Source organism: Rhinopithecus bieti, unplaced genomic scaffold, assembly GCF_001698545.2.
Source record: "Rhinopithecus bieti isolate Rb0 unplaced genomic scaffold, ASM169854v2 scaffold_566, whole genome shotgun sequence".
Lineage (NCBI taxonomy): Eukaryota > Metazoa > Chordata > Mammalia > Primates > Cercopithecidae > Rhinopithecus > Rhinopithecus bieti.
This window is the reverse complement of record NW_016803334.1, coordinates 2602273-2626153: the sequence shown is the minus strand read 5'-3', so window position 1 is coordinate 2626153 and position 23881 is coordinate 2602273. Positions and strand designations below refer to the sequence as shown.

The 23881-nt window shown below is 35.4% G+C and overlaps 1 long non-coding RNA gene across 2 annotated transcripts in view; it reads right to left on the bottom strand.

Moving 5' to 3' along the window:
• Positions 1-230: 230 nt before the first annotated feature.
• LOC108531911 (uncharacterized) overlaps positions 231-23881 on the bottom strand; it is a 26839-nt gene continuing 3188 nt past the window's right edge. The window contains exons 2-5 of one of the 2 annotated variants that reach the window (XR_001886312.1): positions 18976-19092; positions 3830-3982; positions 1356-1534; positions 231-272 (exon numbers count right to left, since the gene is read on the bottom strand). This is a non-coding gene — a long non-coding RNA (uncharacterized LOC108531911). The remainder of the gene's footprint in view (positions 273-1355; positions 1535-3829; positions 3983-18975; positions 19093-23881) is intronic. The other variant, XR_001886311.1, reaches the window with a different exon arrangement.

The following is a 23881-nucleotide window of genomic DNA, read 5'->3' as shown; positions in this document are numbered from 1 at the left end:
TGCCTCTTTACCAGAACATTTCTCATGAACTGGGTGAAGGATGCAGTGTCTGGGTATTTCTGTGGGTCGTAATTATGTAATATGTCTCTGGCCATACATAATGTATACCTTCAACATGCCTGTTTTCCTGAAGTTTTTAATTTGTATTAGTTCATTTTCACACTGCTGATAAAGACATACCAGAGACTGGGAAGAAAAAGAGGTTTAATTGGACTTACATTTCCACATGGGTTAGGGCAGCCTCAAAATCATGGCAGGAGGTGAAAGCACTTCTTTCATGGTGGTGGCAAGAGAAAAAGAAAAAAGCAAAAGCAGAAATTCCTGATAAACCCATCAGATCTTGTGAGACTTACTCACTATCTCAAGAATAGGATGGGAAAGACCAGCCCCCAGGTTTCAGTTACCTCCCACTTGGTCCCTCCCACAATATGTGGGAATTCTGCGAGATACAATTCAAGTTGAGAGTTGGGTGGGAACACAGCCAAACCATATCATAATTCCATCCTTTGTTGTTTGTCATGGCAATTCTGGCATTTCAATTCACTCAGTGAAATTTACCATCACTTTTCCCAGGCATTTAGGAGCCATCTTAATACTGAATTAACATCACTTCCTGGGGGCTTCACCATGATGTTAAGTCTTGTCTCTTGGAAGAGTGCTCCAAATTTAAAAAAAAAAAAAGTCCTATCAATTTTTACGTTTGCCATTCTTTTCCCTCTGCTCTCCTGCTAAAGGCGATGGCTTCCTTGCATGCCACCAAAGATGGCCCTGGCTTACACACCTGTTTCAGTTTGCTCATTACTCAGCCTCAGTTCCATATTGTTTTTTCATAGGAAACCACATAGCAATAGCCATTCAGTTTCTTATTCTTATAACCACTATATCCTGCATGTCAAATAGGTAACACATCACACGGACTAGCGAACTCTGTCCTACAGGAATAGTCTCCCAATTCATCACTGCTGATAGTTTTAACAATTGGACTGCCACACTGTGCCAGCAGCTGCCTGTGCTCCATCTATTGCTAGTTCTAGTGTTCTCACTGCTGGCCAGGTGGTGAGGTGTCCAGCTCTGAAATCACATCTGACCGCCTACTTTCTTGGGTCACTTCCAATACCAACTATTACAAGTTGAGTTCTCTGGAAGCAGATCCTGAGGTGGTATTTAAGGTGTAGAATGATTATTAGAGATTAATACCCACGGAAAGAAGAGAAAATCAGTGGTATTGGACAGAGGAAGATGTTGAATTGCAACTGAAGTCCAACAAACCCTTGATTCATCTGATGGGGAGCCTGTAATATTGTCCTGAATCAAACCAAAATGTCTGCACCATATACCACTGCTCTCTTACTCACTAGGTACGGGCAATAGTAGATGATGACGTCTCTGCAGCTGAGGCACTCCCTCCTTGAAGGACCTCACCGCTGGAGGGTGTGTGCTGCCTTCTCTCCTCAACTGTGCAATAGTCTTGTCTTGAAAAGAAATCCTGAGGTTGACCTCCTTCTCTCCCACCACCTCATTTTCTGATGTCATACTACAAGAGGAAAAGAAAGCACACACTTTTGAAGATCATTTTTCGCCCTATTACTACTTGAACCTATATTCTGAGTAAAAATATTTATAAAATTTAAATGTATCTAATCATTTTAATAGTAATAGCAATTATACATAAAATTAACACTCGCATTATAATACATATATAATACATAAGCTGTACATAAAGAAAGGGTATTGAGGAGTTCGTGACCAGCCTGACCAATATGGCAAAACCCCTTCTCTACTAAAAACACAAAAATTAGCCAGGTGTGGTGGCCTGTGCCTGTAGTACCAGTTACTCGGGAGGCTGAGACAGGAGAATTGCTTGAACCCATGAGACGGAGATTTGAGTGAGCCAAGATCGCGCCACCGCACTCCAACCTGGGCCATACTAAAAAAAAAAAGAAAAATGGTATTGAATGAAAGCTTGGCCTTATTGAACTGGATCATAATAAAAGCATAGGATAATTAGGATGGAGTTCAGCTGCCTGTAATAGAAACCTGACAAAAAAGGCAAATGGTACAAATGGATAATTAGTTTTGTCTTTTTCATGTTAAAAGTAGTTGGAAGGTAAGTACTAATAGGATTGGAGTTGTTGCTCAAAGTCCTAGACTCATCTTTCTTCTCCACTATACTTGGCCTGCATCTTTTATCCTTATGGTTATAAGATGGTAGCTACACTATAGGTATTGAGCCGCTATATCAGAAACAAAGAAGGGAAAAGGGGAAATGGGAAAGGTGGTTGATAACTTTTTTCTTTTTATCAGGAAAAAATAGCCTTCCCAGAAGCCTTACTGGGGAGACTTGTGCTTACATCTCAATGTTTAGAAATATGTCATGTGGCCACCACTAGCTGCAAGGACGCCTGTAGGTATAGTTTTCTACCTGAGCTTATTGGTACCCAAAACAATGTCAGGGTTCTTTTATTAAGGAAGAGCAAAATGCAGCCAACAGTGTTTGCCACGGGGTATGTTTAATTTTTTAAATGGCTACCCACTCTCTTAATACTATTATTATTGTGAAACAGACTTTATACAGAAATTTAATATTTTTAGGATTATATATAGTATTATATACTATATTCACTTGCTTTTATTTATGGAAAGAGCCCAGTTTTAACAAATCACTTTACCCTGAAACTATCTTACATATAGCTAGCTAATTAAAGTCACAGCTGAGATAGTCCTTCCAAATTTGAAGTCGCACTTCCAGGATAAAGAAGAAAATAAATGAATTTTTTTTGCAGTTATCTATCATAAAAGTATGAACAGCTTTTAGTCCAGATGTTTTTAAGATGTACTTTAAAATCCCCTTACCACTTAGCGTATAGCAAAAATAGATATATTATTTGACAAGAAAAAAAGATAAGACCATACTCTAAGATAAAAATCCTAGGAGATCAGAAATAAAATAGATACTCAACAAGGTAGGACTAATGCCTGAGGCCAGCTGGACTGCAAGACCTGAGGCAGAAAAGAGTGGCCGGGAGGTCATTTTCTGTAGCATAATTGGGAATTAAAATGCCCCTCTTGAGATTATGGTGACTAAAATCAGTTTCTCTCTATGAAACAGCAGGCCAGAGCATGGAACTTCGTGCATGTAAGACGGATGAAAATAGCTGAGGGCAATTATTGCTTGGGGCTGCAATTTCTATCAAGCTGTCTACTTAGAGTCTCAGGAGGAAGCAGGCAGAATCTCAAAGCCAGAAGTTTAATCAAGTTGCCTGCATGCTTAGCAAATCGTCTGTAATATCCCCAGTATAACAATGGGGTAGAGGTGCTGAACATCTCTTTCTACTGGGGACTTCCAGAAGCTACTATGAAAGTAACCAGAAAACCACTGGACAGAGATAGGTGAGCCAGAGTTTCCCCACAACCCCACCCCCTCCTACAGCCATACTTTGACTTGCTTGAAACTCAATTCTATTTCCCTTTGTCTCTTTTCACTTTTCTGAATCCCACATTTTGAAAAATGCTGATGTCAGAAGTTCTAATTACCTAATGGAAGCAAATTATTATTTCTTAGATTCTCCGTCTTTTAAAATTTTTAATAATACGGTGTCGTGTCTGCCACCATTTTCTTTGAAATACATGCCCTCCTTCCATGATACAGAATCAGCTGAAATCTGTGGTAGAGTATCAAACTATTCATTCAAGCTGAAATATAGTTTATTAAATTAGAATATTTTAAAAGTATGTTGAAAATAGACTGTTTTCACATTTAGCAGTGAGATGCATAACTGATTTAATGTGAAAGAAGAAGGAATTAAACGAGGTAGGATTTCAACATCACCTGAGGCAGAAGATGCAGTACATTTGCTGTAGAGAGTAACATGGCTGGTTCAGCTGAGAGAGAAACTTCTCTTTGACATGAATGCAATTCTCCAAATACTCTCTTTTTCAAGGATCCAGCCTGGAAGTCCTGAAATCAACTTTCTCTGACTTCCTGAAAAAGTTTAGCATGTGCCAAATACAAATATACATATATCATATCTTTCGGTGAAAGAAAACTACGTGATTTCCTAATCCAAATACCACCGTTTTCCAACTAGACCTAACTTATTCAGCCTTACTTTTTTGTTTTGTCTTTTCGATAACTCTGAGTCATCATTGATAATTCCTCTGAATTACTCTGTCATAAAACAAATAATTAATGCCTAAAATTTAAAGAATTGTTTTTAGTCAGGCAAATAAATGCTTCCATAATTTGGACACAAGAAAGGAAACCAATTTTACTTTTACTCTGGCCACCAAAATGGACTTCAGCTTAAAAGCACAGATTATTTATTTTGCTTTTTCTCCATAGCACGTGTAGTCAAAACATAGTAAGATAAAAGATATAATACATTATTTCATATGCATAAACATATGGTTAAATTTTGCCCAAGAGGAGTGGGAATGAAAGATAAACACACGTGCCTGTGTGGATACACACATATATTCAGGCACACTCAATAAATGTTTAGCATTTAAGAACTTTTGGTAGATGCAATACTCCAGTTCTGTTGTTTTCGGAGGAAGAGGTAGCTCCCAGAAAGCACTTCAGCAGCCACTGTGTTTAGATTTGATCAGAGATGAAATAGATTTTACTGTCACTTATCCAACAGAATTGCAATGTGATCCATTGACAAGTTGGTGGAGAAAACTTGAGTTGCATTGAATGCTGTCATAGACTTTTTTTCCAAGCAGTTTCAACACTGGATACATTTTTAGAGTTTATAAAGTTTATTGTGTTTGCTCTCCTTTCTCCTCATCAATATCTCTCTCTCAGATTACTTCCCCTTTGCTTACCTGACTCCAAATTCTTTTATCACCCTCCCCAACTCATGAGAATTATACCATATTCTATTGTTTTACAGCAGAGTGCATAAACTGTTGGCTCCATTTCTTAGATATTTTGCCTAGTGCAACCATTATCAATACTTAAATCTACATTTGCAGCTTTTCTCAGAAGCAATTTGAAACTGTAGCACTGTTAAATTTGCCTTTCGGCATGACAGTAATTGGGTAAGGGCTGAATAGAAGCTACCCCTCTAGAAAGGTTAGATGGTCCCCAGTTCTCAGTAGTTTTTCCAGCCTCTTTTGTATTATGCTTGGATTTAGGTTGTTTCTCTCATTTACATTAACAGCATGGCCCTGTAAGCTTTCAAGTTTGTGACCCCTATTATATAACTTTCTCTCTCAACTGTCAACTAAGCCCAATTAACATGTTTATTGATAAGACAATATCTCCCACTGGTACATGTTAATAAGAAATTCATGTTAGCCTTCAACACTTAAACTTTTCAAAAATCTTGGCTTTAAAAAAGAAAGTGGTTAAGGGAGTATCTGTTTATGTAATGATTATCTCTAGACAGAGTGTATTCTGAAAAACGCATAAACATGGAATGCCAATCCTAATGTCACCATTTAGCTATGTCTTCATATCACACCTTTTTGAATTTTTATATCCACACCTGTAAATATAAGAAAATCAGATCCCCAAACCTCTTTTCCCTACTTCACTACCTCTATTTCCACCATGATTTCTTCTTTATCTCATACTTTTTAAAACTCAGATACGTTTTTTTAAAACTCAGATATGTTATTTCCTTCTGGAGGACATGTCCAGTCTCCTCCTTACTTAGACAGAGCTCTTCTATAATTGCAAACGTTTTATGCATATAGGTATTATAACCACTATCACACTGAGTTATGATTTTTCTGTTTTCATATATAATGGGGATGGATTTCACTCAATAAAATGTAAGAAGTGTCTCATTCATTAAACCGTATTCTTTAAACTGGATTATCTATTCTAAGGTTTAAATTTTCCACTCAAGGGAAAATCCAACTCTAGACCTGTTAAGATGGAACTTCTTCCTCTCCAGAGTTACAAGATTCTCATGAGATTAAACACATCCAATGCCAAGCACTTTTCTTAGTCAGTAGTGGTCATTTCTGATATTCTCATTGAGAGAGGTTTTGCTGACTCTGTCAAGCTTGGGCAGTCGTGGCTTGGCTGAGGCTGGAAGCCTGACAACTGAAATTCAGTCTCTCTTACCAGCTCATTCAGCCTTGATTACCTGATACCTTACATGGGTCACATCCCACCAAGCCACGTAGCCACTGCCTCTCTCTTGCCTCAAAAACATCACTCAAAACATTTTTTTCTTCAAATCGGAACACTTCCACCACTTCTATACTTTAACATTTTTGTCTTCAAGGATTTCAAGAATTCCATTTACTCTAAGACTCTGGTAGGGATAAAATGTTAAGTCTCTCTCAGTGTTTCCACCTATTCCACAAATGTTTGTTAACAACACTTGAAGGGAGGTAAAACAAAACAAGAAGCTTTTAGCAATCTTCTTAGGAAAACAAGCAGAATTGTAAGATGGTCCTCACAATTCCTGCTCTTTTTTTTGAGACACTTTCTCTAATTTCCTGTCCTTGAGTATGTGTGTGTGGGTGGGCAGGAGCTAACCTAATCAAGTGGACCTCTTAAAGGAGAGTCTAGATTTCAGAAAGCGTAATCAGATAGCGATTTGAAGCTGCACTAAATGCTTTTTTGGTGACTTTGTATGAGAAAATTATCAAGTTGTAGAGAGAGGGCCATGTGACAGGCAACTCTGGGCAGCCTCTGAGATTTGAGAGTGACCTTCCGTGGACAGCATGAAAACAGGGTTTCCATCCTATGGCTTCAAGAAAATAAATTCTGACAAAAGTCAGTGAGCTTGGAAGAGGATCTTGATCTCCAGATGAGAGCGTGGCTTGGTTTGACACTTTGACTTTAGCCTTGTGAAAATGAGGACAGAAAACCCAAATACACAGTGACCAGACTTCTGACCTACAGCCAATATGAGATAATAAAATATATATTTTTTAAACTACTAAATTTATGGCAATTTGATATGCATTATTGGAAACCAATATGGTGATTACTTATAAGAACCAGAAAAAGATTAATATCTCAAAGAGTTACCCTATGGTATTAATCAGTCTTTTCACAAAATTTTAACTTTATTAAGGGTAGAGATCGTCTTGGTTGTCTTACTTTTTTCTACTTTTCCATCTATAGCATTTTTAAGTTTAGAGTTCAGTGGTAATAAATATATTTATAGCTGTTTTTAACTTCATCACCCCTAGCCCCTGCACTTCCTAGTGTCTGATAACCACTAATTGTCATGAGACCCACTTTTTTAGCATATGAATAACCTGTGATATTTGTCTTTTTGTGCTTGGTTTATTTCGGTTAACATAACGGTCACCAGCTCCATCTATGTCGCTGCAAATAGGATTTCATTTTTTTTATGGCGGAATAAATCCTATTGTGCATACATACCACATTTTCCTTATTTATTCATCCGTCAGCGGGCACTCACGTTGATTCCATGCTTTGGCTGTCGTTAGGATAAGCACGAAAGTTCCGAGATCTCTTTGATGTACTAATTTCCTTTCTTTTGGGTATATAGCCACGTAGTGAATTGCTAGATCATACGGTAGCTCTATTTTTAGTATTTTGCATAACCTCTCAAAAGGGGGCTGTAGTAGTAATTTGTACTTTTACCAACAATGTACAAGGCTTCCTCTTTCTGCACATCCTCGCCAGTGTCTGTTATTACACGTGTTTTACATATAGGTCCTTTAAACTGGAGTGAGATGATATTGCATTATGGCTTTCATTCGCATTTCTCTGATGATTAGTAATGTTGAGCATCTTTCATATACTTATTGGTCATTTGTATGCCTTCTTTTGAAAAATGTCTAGATCTTTGGCCCATTTTTTTAATTGAATTATTGTTATGATTACTTTCTGAGTTGTTTGAGCTTTTCACATATTCTGGTTATTAATCCATTGTCAAATGGATAGTTCACACTTTTTTTCTCCATTCTGTGGGTTTTCTCTACACTTTGTTGATTGTTTGCTCTGCAAAAACTTTTTAGCTTGATACAGTCACAATTGTCTATTCTTAGGTTGCCTATGCTTTTGTGGTCTTACACAAAAGATCTTTGCCCAGGCCAATGTCCTGGAGTGTTTCTCCAATGGTTTCTTTTAGTAGATTCACAGTTTCAGGTCTTAGGTCTAAGTCTTTAATCCATTTTGATTTGATTTTTGTGTATAGCAAGAGACAAGGATCTAGCTTTGTTCTCCTGCATATATTTATCCAGTTTCCCCAGGACTACTTATTGAAGACTGTCATTTTCCCATTGTGTGTCTAGAATCCTAGTCAAATATTAGTTGGTTGCAAATTCATGGCTCTATATCTGGGTTCTCTGTTCTGCTCCATCAGTGCATGTATTTGTTTTTATGAAAATACCATGTTATTTTAGATATAACTTTTTAGTAAATTTTCAGGTCTGGTATGTGATAACTCCAGTTTTGTTCTTTTTTCTCAAGATTGCTTTGACTGTTTGAGGTCTTCCGTGGTTTCATGTAAAATTTAGAACATATTTCTATTTTTGTGGATTATCATGTATTCCTACTCTTAGTCTAATATCCTGATCAAAACAGGGCACATATTTTTGTTGGATGAATTAATGGATAATATAAGCCAGTAGACATTATTATTTTAAGAAATTTGTCTATGAAAGAGAGGAAGAAATACTTGGAAATGACTTCAGAAAATAGCAGGACTAATTTTAATACTTTTTATCATAATGTATATTTTAGGAAGTTTATAAATATAAGCAAAAGAGATTGAAGGTAAATTAACATCCACTTAATATGATTCTGTCATCATATGAGATATGGACTGTATACTAATTGCCATTTTTGTTTTGGAAAAAAACACCTGAGGGAATAAGAAAATATATTTCTTAGAAGCATTTATAGATAACACATAAAATAAAGTCACTTTAACCTTTAACAGTACAAAGAAGCACACACAAATCCACACACACAGAAAGTGAATTAACTGAAAACTAGTGTCCCTGAAAAATCCTACATTTGAAATAAGGTATGAGTGAACACGGGAGGCATTACAATCTAATGTTATATGGCAACAAAATCTAATACAATTGGAGACTTCATACAGAGAGCAATCATATCAGGGAGACTGAAGGTAATAGTTCCTCTTTACTAAGTTCCAGTAAGAGCATTGAGAATGCATTGAACATTTAATCCTAGAGATCTCCAGACTGAAAAGAAAAAGAAAAAGAAAGAAATTCATCTGTTACAGATAGGTGAGATGACAGGTGTTGGAGGTTGGGGGCTTAGAAGGATTGAGGCATTTGGGCAAAATAAGAAAATAACTTAAAACATCTAATTGACCCAAATCATTCTGGAGTAGGTGAAATTTTCCTCAGTTACGTGGAGAGTGTAGTCCCAGAAGGCACTGAAGAAATCACTAGAGCAGCGCTTCCCAAAGGTTACCTTGAAAACTATGTTTTCAGGAATAGGAATACACTCTGGAAAGCAGTTCAACCTTAAAATTTCTATCCCCAGTGATTTTTTTCCATCACTTTCGACTCTTCATCTTGCTATTTAACATTTTATCTTGCCTAGGAATTTGTCGTTTCTTTTGTTAGAAATTGTAAGGTATTTTGTATAAAATTTATCCAAATATGGTTATTTTGTTATTGTTAACAACAATAAGCAGACTCACAATTTTTCAAATTTCAGGACAGCTAAAGAATACATTTCTTGTTAACAGGAAAGAATGTGTTAATTTGATATAAGGAAGTAAAAAATGAATAGCACTGGTGCATGGCACAGTGCATGTATTGATGCATTTACTGTGTTTTAGGGATATTCAAAAGCATATGTTTACATTTTTAAAAATGCCAGGAGAGAGTTTCTTAATGCTTAAGTAATTCAGAATTCTAAAATAAATGCACTAAGTCATTGCTAGATTTGAATGCTCTTTGACTTGGTTTTCACAGTCACAAATATCGGAAAGCAGTATTTGTCCTATAGTTAGATTTCTTTATTTATTTCCTTTCCTTGGTATTTTTTTTTAAATAAAAGAATTTATTAAAATAACCCACAAATTGAGTGGGTCTTTGTTGAGGTATTTTGTAAAATGCTTAAAATAATTCCAAAATTTTCAGTCATTTTCTTTATGCTGTTTTCATTTAATTGATGGTTTGTTTTATTTTCGTGTCTTTAATTAGTTCTTGATTTTGTCCTTCCTGAAAGAGGTAAGCCTGCTTAACAGGAGCTAGGCTTGGTGAGTCTCCTTCAGGTTTCTGTGTGAGAGATGTTGTGCCTTACAGGCTGCTGATAGAGCAATGTGCGCCGCACAACGATACCCTGTGCAGCTCCTTCTCCTCCCCACCTCCTTTACAGCTCCAGTCTTTGAAAGAAGAAACCATTCAAAGATGTTACCCCCTTCCTTTGGACCTTTAGAGCTAGGAGTTGTTACCATTGTGTCTGAAGTGAGTGATGTCAGAGAAGAGTAAGAAAGTGAATCTCAGTCTTTCAAGAGTACAAGCACTTATCTGCCAGAAGAGGGCTAAATGATAACCCTCAAGTCCTCTTATCGGGGCAATTGTGTTTCTGCTAAACAACCAGGTAAAGGCTTTTTAAACTACATTTTGTTTACAATAACTTATTTTCTTTTAAGTCAGTTCATTTTGGTCAAAGGAGGTAAACAATATACCTGGGGGTCATTCCACAATGTATACTATTTATTCCACTATGCTATTTACCTATACCAGTTGTAAAAATTGATAAATACCAAGGATTGCAGTTGGAAGAAGTGAAGGGAATTAGCACTTAATGAGCCAGCTCATATTAAATTCTTCTAACTGATTTCACAAGGCGTTTCAACCAATTGAAATCATACATAAAAAAGTGTTTTATTATTTTCTCCTAACTATTGACAGATGTATTATCTCGAGTCTACTCTGCTGGTGAAAAATATTCCCTCAACAAAATTTTAGCCTGATTCCATTTTTAAAAAGTAATTTAGAGATGAAATTCAATGCTGCCAATTAAATTTTAATCTCATATTCCTTTTTTTTTTTTTTTTTTTTTTCTGACAGAGTCTCACTCTGTCCTCCAGGCTGGAGTGTACTGGTGCAACCTCTGCTCACGACAAACTCCACCTCCTGAGATTCAAGCGATTCTTGGATTCCTGTGCCTCACCCTCCCGAGTAGCTGGGATTTTAGACATGTGCCACCATGCCCAGCTACTTTTTGAATTTTTGGTTGAGATGGGGTTTCACCTAGTCAGCCACGCTGGTCTCGAACTCCTGACCTCAAGGGATCCACTCACCTCTGCCTCCTAAAGTGCTGAGATTACAGTTGTGAGCCACCTTACCTGGCTGTCATATTCATTTTTAAAAATAATAGGTGAGACATGGCTCTGGACTAAAGGCATAGAGTTGTCTATTCTCTTTCAATTTCTTCCATCTTCTCGGGGCTTATTCCTTGTATACTGGTGAGAGGAGAGGAAAAAGAAAAAGATCTTCTACACCACTAATCTTAGTGATTGTGTATCTTCAATGTTAGCATTAAATGCTTCTTAGTTTGTGGGTAACTGCAAAGCTAGAAAGACAGGGTTGTGGACCTTTCTTATTGACCCTAGTGGTGATATACATAGTTCATGGCTCAGTCTTTGGTGGAGTGTGTTGTATGGAGGCCCTAGCAGACCTTGTTGGCAGGCATCTCTCCAGGTCTTGGTGGTTCCTTTGGAGATTTGACTGCATCATCTGCTTGTTTCCCATATAATGACTTCACATAAGATTCTTTGGAAGAATTTGATCACCATCAATCCTATAATCCTTGATCTCTACCATCTTCCAACTTTCTAACTCAGAGGATAGTAGGCAACAGTAGAGTCCATTTTCCTTAGCTCATCAAGACAAGAGAATTAGGATTGGGAATTGTTCTCTTTCTGTCTGATCACAGCAAAGATTCATTTTTTTCCCCTCCTGATTTCTTTTTTTCATACTAGGATAGGTCAACTCATTTTGCAAATGAACATATATCCAACTGGAGTGAGATGTTGATCCTAGCTTTGAAGGACAACCACACATTTCAGAAGGTTTTTTAACATTCTGTTTTATGGTTTACTTCCTTGGGTTTGGAAGGGAGAACCAGTTGTATACCATCCCCCATTTCCTTATCAAAGTGAGAAAATAGGGGTGTCTTCTTTCATGGGTACTAGGAATTTATCAAAGCCCACTATTAACTCTTAAAATATAAAATTTTCTATTAAGTGTTATGACCCTATCAAGAGATCTACTAAATATGCCCAAACTGAGCAACCTTCTGAAGAAGAGGTTCAGGTGTATTGCAAGGTGTCTGGATCATTAATAAGTTGGTATGTATTCACAGATATCTAGCTGTGACATTTATTCAAACATAAGTGACCCAGCATAATAATTTCATCATTTAAAAAATTGTATGATTGTATGGACTGCTAGGTAATACTAGAGTTACTAGATTTCTAAAATAAATTTTCAGTCAACAAATGTATCATAAGATGCGTTGTGAAAAAAATTCAGCTAATGTGAGAGAATATTAGGCACTAATATGAATGCCAGTTTCTGATTTCTTAGTGCTATCTCTGCTGCTATTCTTGTTCCCTTAATAGACACATTTTAACAAAGCAGCCAATGTAATTCTGAAAAACAACAAACAAAAACCCCAAGAAACAAAAATCTCAACAAGTTAAATTAAATCAGGCCCTCCAATGGCTTCCATCAGTCTGGAGTAAGTTCAAACACACTGAGAACTCTGTTAAGCTGTTCCAGGGTAACCAGGACTGAGCTATGTTTTAGCATTATCCCCTTTCATTATTTTTCTCTTTTATTTCTCCTCTAGCCACATTGGCTTTCCTCTGTCCCTGGAACGTATTCCACTGATTCATTTCTCTAAATTTTACCTTTGCTGTTTCTTCTTTTCAGAATACTCTTCACTTATTATTTTTCATAGTAGACGTTTTCGCTTCAGGTGGTGCTATAGGCTGAGCTGCAATTCTTCAAAAACTTACATTAGGATCCTTAACCTACAGTGTGACTATATTTGGTGATACAGTGATTAGGCAGTAGAGTTAAATGCATTTGTAAAGGCAGGGGGGTGGTTCTAGTTCTACAAGACTTTGGGTCTTATAAGAAGAGTAAGAGAGAGAGCAAGGGTGCACTGAGGAAGCAAGGGTGCACTGAGGAAAGCCCACATGAGCACAAAGCAAGATGGTAGCTGCTTACAAACCAAGAGAAGAGGCCTCAAAATGAATTCCACCTGCTGGTGGCTTGATCTTACACTTCCTAGCCTCCAAAATGATGAGAAATAAATTTCTGTGTTTAAGACATTTGCTTTATAACATTTTGTTACAGCAACCTGAGCAGACTAAGACAGGTGGTGACTGAAATGGCACCCCCTTAGAGAGAACTTTCTTGACTGCTCATAACCTTTAACTAGTCCAAAGATTAACATCAAATATGATTTATGACTTGATCTTTATTCTCAGCTTTCAAACTTATTCTCTTTTTTATTATATCATTCCCAATGCTTACCATTACTTCCCTTTTACGTTTTCACTATGGATTGGACTTCTCAGATCCAACTAACTTTAGCCTGTACATAGTAATCACTTCCTTTGATCTAGTATAGTGCTTGGGAATGCCTTATCCCAGGGGGCCCTTCCTGGAAACTGTTCTTATCAGGTGTTTCTGTGGTCTCATGAGCAAGACTAAGATAACACAGTATCTCAGTTAAATTTCGCCCTAAGAATTGTTGTAATTGCTATCACAGCAATGCCCACTTACCTGAAAAAAAAAAAAAAAAAGTATAAATCCTTTCAAATCTGCCAAAATATCACATGTGCTTAAACTTAAACAACTAGGCTAAATAGAATATCTCTGGGATTATATTGGTCTTTTTTCTTTATTGGAACATACCATAAAAATGATTGGGATATAATGTGAACAAATATTGAAATATCACATAAAGTAAAAATTGCAATATACAAACCATATGATTAAACGTAATTTTCTCCAATTTTAAACTATAACTTTTTTTGTCTAAAATAACAAGTTAACAAGAAGAAATCTAAAACTATCTTTCCAAACAACTTCCCTATTAATTTGTGAAACTCCCTCCCCATCCTATTTCTCATACACACACACAGAGATCACAGAACAGAAAGGCTTTCAGACCAAATTTAGATATTGAATCCCATGATTTATTAAATCAACTTAAAGCACACATCAAATAGCAGAATGGAAGAGATTAGGTAAATTAATATATTTAGGATATGGTGCAAGTAGGGTAGAAATAATTAGTGAAAACACAAATTACTTAATAATCTTACAGAATTTGTTTAGGTTTATAATCACATGAAAAATGTATAACACAGTATATATGCTTTTATATTTCATATTTTTTCTGTAATAAATCATCTCCACCATTACATGTGAATTTATATAATAATTGTAATGTCTCTAGCATTGCCTTGTAATATTACTTTTGAAATTCCATATTACTAAAATTAGCTATCAATGGCTATTTTTATTATAAGACATGTTGTATAGAAATTGCACAATTGTTAAATTCCCTTGGAGTCAATTTCCTGAAACATAACATTTAGATAAAGGGAAATGTGTCTTCTTGATAATTTTGGAAAAAAAAAAATATGTATTTATATATTGTGTCAATGTACAGTTTCTATTGTCATCACTAGCATGGCTCTTGGGAATTACTTACCACAGACTGGACATTCAGGGTTACTACTCTCAATAGGTTCTCCTCAAGCCTCAACTGGTATAGGATTTTAGTTAATTAATTAACTTATATTTCAGAGACTGGATCTTGCTCTGTCACCCAGGTGGAGTGCAGTGGCACAGTTACAACTCCCTGGAACTCCTAGGCTCAAACCATTTGCCAAACTCAGACTCTAAAGTAGCTGGGATGACAGGTGCACACCACGAAGCCCAGAAAATTGTTTATTTTTTAACTTTTTGTAGGACACGTCTCACTGTGTTGCCCAGGATGGTCTGGAACTCAGCTGCAAGCAATCTTCCCTCCTCAGCCTCCTTAAGTGCTGAGATTACAGGCATGAGCCACTGTACCTGGCTGGATTTTATTTTAATTTTCAAGTCTTCACAGACATTATTTTAAACTTGATGTAGACAATTAACATTTTTAGCAAAGTCTCAGGATACAAAATCAACCTGCAAAAATCACTAGCGCTCTAATACACAAACAACAGTCAAGCTGATAGCCAAATCTCGAGCAAATTCCCACTGGCAATTGCCACGAAAAGGATAACATATCTAAGGATACAGTTAACTAGGGAGGTGAAAGATCTCTACCATCATTTAGGGTGTGGGTTCCTTATAAAGGGGGCATTTTGGTCCCCATTCACTTTTCCTCTCCTCTGTCTTTCGTTTTCCTGCCCTTCTGTTTTCTGCCATGGGATAACAGCAAGAAGTCCCTCACCAAATGCTAGCCCCTCAATCTTTGGCTTGCTAGCCTCCAGAACTGTGAGAAACAAATTTCTGTTCATCATAAATTACTCAGTCTCAGGGATCGTGTTAGAGCAGCACAGAATGAATTAAGACAGCCTAGCACGAGAGGTCAAAGTCCAAGCAGGGTGAGGAGACAGTGCATGTGGCGACAACAACATGCAGAGTGTAACCTCAAACAGTTTTCAAAGAGCATCTATACAGGGTGATAATTGGCATAGGATATCTGAGCCCCAATGTAGTGAAAAGGGTACCCACATGGGGAAGGAGGTGATAATGAAAAGGGGACATTTGTTACATACAAGGGAATTGATCAAATAAGTAAATATAATAAGGGTGATGAAAACCAGATTTCTTACTGTCAAAGAAAAAAATTCTAGCTATAGAAAGACAAGGAATCTAGACAACAACTGTGGTGCTAGTTATATATTTGGATATATTTGTTAAACACACATATTTGCTAGATATACATCTCTATATTTCTGGACTGTATATACATACACATATATATGTGTATATGCTTGCATATGTGTTTATGTACACACACACACACACACAATCTCCTAGCTCAAAATATTTGGCAATAATCACACTTCAATAGTAATGAGTACAGTTATCTCACTGGAAAAGAAATCCAGCCTTCTCATAGAAATGGCTGATTTTTAGGCTGGGTAAGGGAAAGTGTAAGATGAGCCTGGAGCATCTTATGCTCAAAAGCAAGAAAATGTTTAAATAATGTAGGAGATACATCCAAATGACTCAAAAGTCAGTTTCATTGTGTCATCACTGACCAAACTAAGGATAATTTTGTCATCAAAATCATGGTAATATTATTTTGCACCGAATATTATAAGAAACCATTAATATACATAGATTTAAATAAATGAGTAAATAGAGAGTCTGATAAAAAAAAAACCCGAGATATTTTATAGAGTAAAAACAGCTCCCCACACAAAATTACATAATTATAACATATTACAAAGTGGGGGTGAAACAGTAGCTTCATAGTGGAGAAGTTTGGCTGGTAACACCTTAAGTGATCCAAGTGAACATCAGCAATAATGGGACAAATTGATACTGCATGAAACTTGATGGAAGCAGTGAAAGAAATACACAATTATGACTGTGATAGTTCTGTCTGAAAACCTTGTACTGAGGAAACATCAGACAAACCAAGTAGAGAGACAGTTTGCAAAATAACTGGCCTATAACCTTCATAAATGCCAATGTCATGGAAATCAAAGACAGACTGAATAAATGTTCCAGACAGAAGGAGACTAAGGAAACAAAATATTTAACTGCAGTGGATGATGCTGTTGGAAACACTTGCTATAAATAATGTTCTTTGGATCTCTGACAAAACTTAAAGAGGTTCTGAAGATTAGATGACATAATAAACAGATTCTATGATTGTCCCAATGACTCCCACCCCTGGTTTTCACAATCTAGTGTAATTCCCTTCCTTTTAGTGTGAGCTGGACTTAGAAACTCATTTCTAATGGAAACTATATGGCAAAGTGATAGGATGCCTCTTACAAAGAGAATGGGGCTCCCATCTTGTGCTACATCTGTTGCTTTTTCACTTTTTCACTCTGTTGGAAGTTTTCTGCCACATTGTCCACTGGTCTATGGGAAGGCCCACCTGGCAAGCATGTGAGGGAAACCTCTGACTAATAGCTTGTGGGGAGCTGTCTCCTTCAGCTCAACAGCCTGTGAACAACTGAACCCTGCCAATGACCAAGTGAGTGAGCTTGATTCCAGGTCCTCCCTCAGTTGAGTCTTTAGATGAGACCACAGCCAGAGTAAATACCTTGCTTGCAATCATATGATACCACTGGAAGACTTAGCAAGCCACACCTAGATTCCTGATCCACAGAAATTGCGAAATTTAAAAACTTTATTGTTTTAAGTCATTTTGTTTTGCGACTTTTAAAATGCAGTAGTAGATAACTATTACAAATGGTTGGTAGTAATATAAGAGTGTTAATTTGTTGATTTTGATGATTGTATTGTGGTAATGTAAGAAAATGTCCTCATTTGTAGAAAATTCACACACACATTTTGGAGGGTAATTTCTTGGCAAACTACACTCTAATGATTTGAGAAGAAACATTTCTTTGTAACACCTCTAACATTTTATTTTTCAAAAAATGTTTGAAAAGAAAATCAATATAATAAACCATAGAGATTCTTTACTGTCTGACCCCTTTCTTCTTGAAAATACTATTAGTTCCTGAGTTTACTTTTGATTGTATATTTAGAAAATAATGTTTACTTCTCTAGAAATCATATTGTTTTCCATGGATTTAAGAAAGTGGAGATCAAATATCAAAGTGAATTGTGTGAGTTCAATAGCTAACCCAAATATCTCTTTTCTCTTTATTTCTGAAGGAAGCTTTGATGATGTGGAAATTATTCACTAGAATATATAACAATTATGTTACTTGCAGAAATGTATCCCTGCATTACTACAGATAGTTAAGAGTTAACTGAGCAGAAATAAAATTGCATATAGCAGGTAAGAAGAGAGAATAATGACCTGCAGGGCAAACTCATTCTTTTCCTGATTACACAATAACCATTGCTACCCGAGAGCAGAAATTTGGAAAAATGATAATTGTCATTAAGCATTAGACTTCACATTAAATATTTTGATATTTTATTTTCCATAATTTTGTTTTAAACCATGCATTTCAGCTTCTCTATATTTATATTTTTATTTAAGCAACACTTCTCTAAAAGTGGTCATTAGGTAATATAAATATCTATCTTTACTCCTAAAATAAGAAGAGAAATAAAATTTTGATGTAGTGTAAACCCATATTCACAGAACTTTTATTACTGAGTTTATAGTAACTACTTTGAAAGTATTTCTGCAAACATTTTTTCTATTGAAAAATGTGTGCTCTGTGTAGATGTAATTCTGTATTAAAATTTTATTTTTTTGAATTATTTTAAACAATTTTGCTATGTGGTTGATTACTAATTACCACCTGCTGAGATAAATGAAATCTATGAATAGTCAATGAGACCCTTTGTGATCAACACAAATTCTATAGTGTCTATAAATAACATGAAAAATCAGATAGTATAGGTCAAGCTTAGGCAATCTGTAGTTCTTGTGTTTTCAAGAGAAATGAGAGTCAGTACTAAGGACTATATGTCATTACACCATGTGTTCTTGACTTTTTATTTCTGTTCCTTTCTCTCTACTTTCTTTTTTGTGCATCTCCTGCTTTCTTCATTTATAGCCTCACTTCTAAATATTTTATTCTGCTTTTGTTTTCTGAGCCTATTTCTGCTTCTTCTTCTTATTCAACGTTGCCCTGCAAAGATGAACTCAGGTAAGATATTCATATATTTTTCAAGATTACCTTTGATAATAATATTGAAAAAATGTAGAAACATATGATTTAAAAATAAAGAACTTAAGAAAGTTAGTAACAGCTGTAAAGCCAACTGTGATGGAAGACTTTTATACATGGTTTCTATGCTGTAATGCTCCTTGCATTTTTTCAACCCAAGGATGTGATCAAGACTACTTACTTTGATGTCTGGGCTGCATAATTTATGGCTGCAGAGGAAAAGTCACACGGAATAAAGACAATGTGCACCAGCTCTCATCTTCAGTGAAATAGGGAACTCCAGCCATCCTGTTGTTCTCTAGGACCATATAACAATATTAGAGTTATGAAACTATTTATTCGAATCTCAGTCTTAAGAAATTCTTCTCAAACCCTTGCAGGTCTGTGTGGCTTCTTGTAAACATCTTAATTTTAGGAAATTTGGCAGAATGTTTAATTACCAGAAGGAGAATATGCTATTAATCAAATTTGGAATGCTACCATTACAAATAAGTGATTGTAGGCAAATTGAGGATTTAATTGCTTCATTCAGACGCAACATTCTGCTTGCTTTCTCTTTGAAATCTTCCCCAAATAAAGATGGCACAATAACATCTTGAAGAAAGTACTGATAAACCTCATTTAATTTGCTTTCATCCATTTTAAGATTCTATTTCTATTAAAAAGGAATGGCTTGTTGATAAGAAAAGAGTCTCGTATTATGACAGATTCAATCTCCCCAAACAACTGACTTTCATTTTGGCTCCAGTGAAAGAGTATTGCCTGAGATGATATTTGTTTTGCTAGTTCCCATATAGTTTAAACTCCATAGTTGAGTCAAAATGTTAAAAGAATAAAATGGTCAGAGAACTCTGAGAACTCTTATTAATTTTGTAATGGTGTTGAGAGCTTAACCAAATCTTTTTCCTCCGTAAAGGAATTGCCTTGAGCAAATCAGAGGGCTTTTCTTTTTAACTGCTGAAAAGGGGTAGACCTTTCTCTGGTTTGCTGTGTATGAACTAATAAATGTGGAACCTAGGAATGTCTTAGGGAAACTTGTCTATATTAATTGTGATTTTGGGGATACACACACACAAATAGGCATAGACGTGTGTGTGTATACACATATAAATATATAAAACTACTAATATGAATGAACAGAAAGTAGAAATAAACCAAATGAGGGAAATTCACATAGAAAACATCATCTAACTTCTCTTGCCTGTGTGATAATCTTTGTCATGATCTACCATGGGACCAATAATAAAATATTTAGATACATTTAGCCTCTCAACACACATTCTGCTGCTTTTTTATGTTTATGACTATGATAAGCACAAACATAACTTTAGCTACTATTAAAAAGTATAGAAATGCCACAGAGCTGTTGTTTATGAAAAATTCATATGGTATTTTATGATTAAATCTAAGGGTCAGTAGTAACGAAATGCCAACTGGTAAAGGAATGGCAGGTGTGGTGAAGAATAGGTATTATTCTAAATGTCTAGAAATAATACATAATCAACACTTCCCTACTTATTCATTCCATGTTCACATTATTTTTATACATTGCACCCAGGTCCACGCTGATGATCAAAGAGACCTGCTGCTGTCCTTAGGCCCTGGGCGCTGAGAGAAGATGGGTTAATGCCATGAAAATCCATGGACCTACTCATATTTATGAGTTCCTTTTTGTATCTATAATTGTGCTTAGAACTGACCCCTTGCAAAAGTTAGATGATAAATGTAGTTCGTATTTGCTACACTCCAGTTTCTCTATATGTGTTTTTCAAAAATCTAAATCCCTACTTTTCCATGTCTTCTCTGTTCTTCTATTTAGTTCACACATAATAATTAAATATTGAGTGCTTATGATGAGCCAGGCACTCAGCTAAGTGCTAGTTACACTTTGGATAAAAAATATTTTTAAAAAGTGAAAATTCCTATTTTTCGTGGGCGGGGAGCAGGGCTCCATGCTTAATCCATTTCTACCTATAACATTTCATCCACTTAGGATTAACGGGTTAGTTTTCTGCTAATTTCTAACGAAATAACTATTAACATGGCTTCAATATAATGTCTTCATCTTTTGACAGAAGTCTTCTTTGCATACAGTACTCTCTAATTTCTAAAGAAATGTTGTATGGTGATATGTTTTGGATGTTTGTTTCCTCCAATTTCCATGTTGAAATGTGATCTCCAGTGTTGGAAGTGGGGCTTAATAGGTTTAGTGTCCTACCAGCGGCAATGAGTGAGTTCTCACTTTATTAGTTCCTTTGAAAGCTGGTTGTTTAAAAAAGCCAGACCCCTCCTCCTCTCTCTCTCTGGTTCCCCCTCTCTGCCATGAGTAAGAACTTCCTCAAGTTTCACCAAAAACTAAACACATGTTAATGCCATTTATGTACAGCCTGCAAAACCAATAAACCTTTATTTGGAAAAGAGCCAGATAAACCTCTTTTCTTTATAAATTTTTCAGCCTCAGGTATTCATTTATAGCAAAAAACCCAGACTAATGCATATTGTACGCATGTATTTATATGTATCCAAATATAGGCATTTTTATAACAAGTATAATTTTAGAGGTGTTAATTTAGTGGGACCCAGAATTTAGAAAAAATATGTCTTCAATAAATTTCTTTCAGAAAATTTTTAAACACTAACCTCAAATATAAGGATTTTTTCCAAAACATATTATAGACTTTTTTCCTCTAAAAAGTAGGCACAAGACAACATTCCCCGTAGATTTTTTTTTCTGAGTTTCTCTAACTGAAGGAGGCTTTTAGAATTCTTATTTGCATTTATCTATCATATAGTCTCCTCTGTGCTTCTTTTTGTGCATCTTTCTCACAGTTAGAACCGACAAAGAGATAGTGTAAATATATTTTATTCTTATTTTATTACTTGCATTTTTGGTAGAAAATAAGGTGATATACTTTAAATGCAAAATAAATCATGACATGTAATGAACGTCATTTATTTAAATTACCCATTCAGACATATTGTTTATAGCGTACTTTCCTTTTGAATATGCCACTTTAGAATTCTCTCATGTAGCATTTCTTAATAACTAAGTACCAATATTTCAAAATTTTAGACATTTTGTTCCTTTTATATACAGGAAAGATTACTTTTGAGGGAATCACCATCNGTAGAAAATAAGGTGATATACTTTAAATGCAAAATAAATCATGACATGTAATGAACGTCATTTATTTAAATTACCCATTCAGACATATTGTTTATAGCGTACTTTCCTTTTGAATATGCCACTTTAGAATTCTCTCATGTAGCATTTCTTAATAACTAAGTACCAATATTTCAAAATTTTAGACATTTTGTTCCTTTTATATACAGGAAAGATTACTTTTGAGGGAATCACCATCTCTTCCTATTATAGAAAAGCTAATAATCTGTAATAAAGCTCAGAGTTTAAAATGTTAATTATAATAAAGAAGGAAAATAAAGTCTTGAAGAATGGCTCTACCATTTTCCAAGTGCCTTAGTCATGAGTTTTACTATTTCACAGGTGCACCAAAAAAGAGATAAATAGACAGTTTCTGTTGTTGGTCCACACCTTATTCCAGTGAGGCAGGGGACGGGGTAGGGATATTGCTTAGGAATCAATAAAAATGCTGTAAGTTTGAGTGAAATTTCAAATGAAGACTCTTTGTGCCATGGGATTCTCTAACAGCCCATACAATACAGAGACTGCACATGTAGGGACTAATTTATTTAAAAAGTAATTTATTTACACTTGTTATCATGTTTATTTACTTGTTTAAAATCAGAGAAACTCAACACACACATCAGACCAAGAAGAGCAGATCTTGAAAATGCTCTAATAATATTCTAAAATTTTGTTAGCAATTTTGAATTGACTACAAATCTCCATAAAATGAGTAACTAAACAGTGCAGAAAGGCCACTCGTAAGAAAATCTTCAAGATTACTTTCCTATTTTGTCTAATATCCAATTATGGAAAAATAATGATAATACTTGTTGAATACATAAGACATGTTAAAACTTCTTGTCACCCATCTCTTTCTCTCTTTTTTCATCAACAGTCACAAACAGTAGTTACAGTTAGTCATGGAATAAAAAGAAAAAAGGAAGAAAAAAGAAGTGTGACAAAAGAGGAACTAACAGCCCTGGTGGTCAGGAATAGCTACAGTCTAGGAAAATGATTCCTGGTAGCCTGTTTAATAGCTCTTAGGGAAGTGATAGAAGAAAAGAAAAATACTTAATGAACAACAGATTGTTTGCATAATGATTTTTACTATATATAAGAGAACCATGTTCAACAATCTAGATGCCTTATCTTCTGAAGTCTTTATTTAGGTCTTCATCCAACAAATATTGATTGAGTGTTTACTATGTACCACATCCTCTTCTAGGCACTTTGAACAGGACAGTGAGCAAAGGAAATACAAATACATGTTTTCACGGTCCTTATATTCTAGGTGGGAAACTGGGAATGAACAAGTTAGTTAACTTAAAATATGTAATAAGTTATATAGTGTTTGGAATTAGCATATATAGTAATATAAACTTCTATAGTGTTACTATATATACTAAATATATAGTAATATAGATTGTGATAAATGTTAAAGAGAAGTATTATATAAAGTACGAAAAGGGTATGGGGGAAATATAATTTTAGTATGGTGGCTATGAAAAATATCACTGAGAAGGTGCCTTTTGAGTTTGGGGGCAGTGAGGAACTCTCTGTAAGATGTGGGAAAATAATATTCTACATGGAGGGATAACAATTGAACGGACTCTGAGCAAATGAGGTGTTCCTGGCTGTGTCTGCCAAAGAACATGGGGCAATGAGGTTAGAGGCGTGTGAAGGAGAAGAAGAACAGTAGGATAGGACATGAACTCTCGGAGGTGACAAGCTAAATTATGAAATCCTTCATAAGCCAATGAATGATGATTCTAGCTTTTTTTCTGTATGAAGAGGAAAACATAGAAAGAATATAATCTGATGTGTATTCAAGACCTCTCTGTTGATTGCCATGATGGTTTCATGAGTGTATACATAAGTCAAATATTATTTAAATGAACACTTAAAATATGTATAATTTATTTTATTTATTTATTTATTT